At 41.4% G+C, this 4,130-nt stretch overlaps 1 long non-coding RNA gene across 1 annotated transcript; it reads right to left on the bottom strand.

The window, feature by feature from the left end:
* Positions 1-1,282: 1,282 nt before the first annotated feature.
* Positions 1,283-2,876, bottom strand: LOC138891218 (uncharacterized). The gene is made up of 2 exons (XR_011407573.1): positions 1,602-2,876; positions 1,283-1,470 (listed from the first exon to the last, which is right to left on the bottom strand). It is a non-coding gene; the product is annotated as an uncharacterized lncRNA (long non-coding RNA).
* Positions 2,877-4,130: the final 1,254 nt, after the last annotated feature.

The raw sequence follows: 4,130 nt of genomic DNA, 5'->3' as shown, positions 1-4,130 counted from the left end.
CCGTCTCTTCTAGGGATGCTAGGCGCTCCCCATGATTCACTATGGTCAGAAATGGTGATGATGGCAAATGTGTTCCCTCGTCCGATGTCGAGCCTATGCTCTGATACCAACTGTTACACGACGCCTTCCTGATGTTCTTTGGAAGGGCAACGTAAGGCTAAGAAACCGATGTCAGTGTGGTTGCTGTCCGCCAATAAGGTCCCCTCCGCACACTAGACTAGATTGTCAGTGCCGTGCGGGAAAACCAATGTCACGAGCAATTGCGGAAGCTGAGAGAGAATTGGGTTTTGAATGATGATGATTTTATTGATGAATGAAATCCTGATTACAAAAGATGTGGTGTCGAGGGGGAGAGACACCAGTACAGAAAATTGATTGCTGAAAATGTTTGATTGCTTGATCCCCCCTAATAATGCTTAAAAATAATAAACCAACATTACATGACTAGTCCTAATAAAGCTGTGGAAGCACACTGAATGAAAATGATATAAACTAGCCTATAATTACAATGAAAAGGACTTAGTTTATTACAATGTAGAACTAAGTCTGATGGCAGCAACATTATCTTGCGGGTCAGGGTCTGCGCACGCGTTGCTGTGGGCGCGCGCGCCACTTGCTGTGTTGGCCTGAGGCTGGGCGCTGGTGCTTGGCATCAGGGTCTGTGCGCGAGGCGCTGCTGGAATGGGCCTGCTGCTGGGCGCTGGCGAGGCATCAGGATCTGCGCGCGCGGCATTGTCAGGGCGCGCAGCGCTGTTGTCATTGGCCAGCCACTGGGCGCTGGCGAGAGGCATCGATGGGGCGACAGAGGCGCATGCGCGCTTGTTTCTTGGCGCAGCCAAGACCACGGGGCCGACCATGGCGCTAGGCATTGTGAGACTTACTAGGCCGCCATGGGGCGAGGCCAAGGGGTCATGGGGCGTGTCTGGAAAGCAGCCCATGACATTAAGCATGAGGAGAACTCATGGAAACTTCAGGCCATAGTCTTTAAGTTCGAAGTGTCACATTCAGGCCGGAAGTTCAATCTTGTAATTCGAAGAAGATAAAAGATGTATAAATATAAAAAGCAATTAGTCGCTCGTACCACAAGGACAAAAAGAAATCATTACAACATATATACGAGGTTTACCACTCAATTAATACTCCATCATCATTTATTAATGGCATGGATAATAGTGTGATACACAGATATATTACTGTAAGTAGAAAACATGAAGATATCTCTCATGCATTGCTCTCTTAATTCCTTCTCTACAGACGTAACTCACTTCACTACATGTCTCTCTTTTAGATGTCAACATTGTTAATTCGCTATAAAGCAACATCTGCAGCAAAGAAACATGGGAACCTAGCTATATGTATTACTATATATATATGTTGCTGTAGGAACTAGCATTACAACATCATGCAGCTGGTGCCACCTTTGACGCATCATCATCATCGGCATCGTCATCGTCATCGCCTTCACATCCTCTGTAGATACATATAATTGATCCCAACTTAGCTTCTGTAGCCAAAAACTTGGGGCAACCAATTGATAACTTTTTCTTGCTGGCACTAATTAGAATAACCATATTGGTAGTGAAGGAGTTTTTTGAACTTACCCTAGCTTTGAGATATGAGCCTATACACGTCCAAGCCAACTCAACTTGTTGCAAGATATGGTCAAATTCTCCTATTTATATCTTGGAAAACGAATGGCATTTGCAAAAAAAATCTCTTCCATGTCCACCACTTGTTGAGGTATTTTCTGTATGCGTGTAGTAGTCTCTGACTTGGTTTTCGAATCGTAAGAGATTCGTAATTTTTTGGAATTCGATCTCAACAAGTGGAGGAGATTAGGGGTATCATGCGACATCACTTTGCTAAGATTTTTCTTTTATATGTACATAAACAACATTTTCTCACAAAATAAATATATATGGATGTATGTAAACAATAGGTTGACGTGGCTTGAGAATATTACAAAGTAAATATCAATTTGTAACATGAACTAAAGACTCAAATTATCACAATCTCTAATTCAATTTCAATTATAACGCAAGCCGATAATAGACCATATCGACAATGCTCTTATGCAAAATTCTACGTATGCCACTGATTGTAATACAAAATATATAGATTATCTTGATCTGTAGGTCAGGATGAAAGTGAAAAGAGAAAAAGGTATCAGCCATACATTCATCAGAAGGCCTTATGCATAAGCACGAGGAGAACTCATGGAAACTTGCTACTTTACACATACTACGCGTGGTCTTCTCATTACAGCACACTCTTTTATCAAATTGTCTTGTGCACAACTCCAGATGATTTTCCAGCTTGGAAATAGTAGTGCTAAATGTTATGTAGTTAAAAGGTATTAATTAAAGGTAAAAATGAAAAGAAAGGGAATAGAAGATAAAAGAAGAACTAAGAGGGTCATGAATTTGGTTCAGACTGTTAATTCTTCGTGAGGTGATGGGACCCTTACATGAGTGATAGACGTACTAAGTTAAGTTAATTTAAGATCCTCAATTTTGTTAGGACCCGGTGGCACTAAACACTACTGCACAGCGGAATAAAATAAATGATCAACGAAACCAAAAATAAATGACACAATATTTAACGTGGTTCACCTAAAACGTTTAGGCTACGTCCACAAATCCGACACCAACTTCCACTAAAACATTTAGCAGGCATACAAAGAGAGACTTCCCCAATAATTTGGAGGTACAACAATTCCTGAGCTCTACCCAAAATAGTGGCGCACACAAAAGTGTTTCCCGAAAAATACCCGACTAGTATTCTACTCACTATTTTGTCACTCCCCTGTTAGGAAACATTCCTAAAGGAACTATATCTCTCTCCCTCTCAAACTCTTTCTTCTTGAGTTTTGATATATTTTTTTGGTGTGTTATACAATGAAATGGAAGGGGGTATTTATAGTTTTGAGATAGGGACCAAAAGTGCAAATCTCACCTACCAAGAAGGATCAATTTGCAATATTCCCATCTCACCTACCACTCATTGCATCATTGCTTATCTCACTAAGGAGAGTTGCATCATTGCTTACCTCTCCCATACATCACCATAATTGTTGGAAAAACTAACAATTCTCCCCCTTCCAACTATATGGTGGATCCACTATCCCTGCAGCTTCTCTACAGAACTCAAACTTCCCTTTCGGTAAAGTCTTGGTCAACATGTCCGATCCATTTTCGTCTGTATGGATCTTTTCAAGCCGCAACATCCTCTTCTCCAACACATCCCTGATCCAATTATATCTCACATCAATATGTTTGGATCTGGAATGGAATGAGGCATTCTTCGCAAGGTGGATAGCACTTTGACTATCACAAAATAACTGATAACCGTCTTGCGAAAATCCAAGTTCAGTTAAGAACTTCTTCATCCATATCAATTCTTTGCAAGCCTCCGTTGCTGCGATGAATTCAGCTTCAGTAGTTGATAATGCAACACATTTTTGCAACTTTGATTGCCATGACACAGCTCCCCCTGAAAAGTTAATCAAGTATCCTGAAGTTGATTTTCTAGAATCAACATCTCCGGCCATATCTGCATCAGTATAGCCAACCAACACAGGGTTGTCTTCTCCAAAACATAAGCATAGTTTGGAGGTTCCTCGAAGATACCTGAGAATCCACTTAACAGCATCCCAATGTTCCTTTCCTGGATTAGAAAGAAATCTACTTACCACTCCTACAGCGTGAGCGATATCTGGCCGTGTACAAACCATGGCATACATCAAACTTCCTACTGCTGAAGCATATGGAATCCGCTCCATCTTTCTTCTCTCATCATCTGTTGACGGGCTTTGCTTGGTGCTCAATCTAAAGTGGTTAGCAAGAGGACAGCTAACTGCTTTAGTTTTCTCCATGTTGAACCGTTGAAGTACCTTCTCGATGTACTTCTCCTGAGACAACCATAACTTCTTGGCTTCTCGGTCTCGCATAATCCTCATCCCAAGGATCTGTTTTGCTGGCCCCAAGTCTTTCATGGCGAAGAACTTGCTTAGCTGTTCTTTTAAGCTATTAATTCTGGAAACATTCCGGCCAACAATCAACATATCATCCACATAGAGCAATAGGATGATGAAATCATCGTCAGAAAACTTCTGAGCGAACACACAATGG

The sequence above is a fragment of the Nicotiana sylvestris genome, chromosome 5, assembly GCF_000393655.2.
Source record: "Nicotiana sylvestris chromosome 5, ASM39365v2, whole genome shotgun sequence".
NCBI classification, from domain to species: domain Eukaryota; kingdom Viridiplantae; phylum Streptophyta; class Magnoliopsida; order Solanales; family Solanaceae; genus Nicotiana; species Nicotiana sylvestris.
The sequence above is the reverse complement of the archived record's forward strand: the minus strand, read 5'-3'. Positions and strand labels throughout refer to the sequence as shown.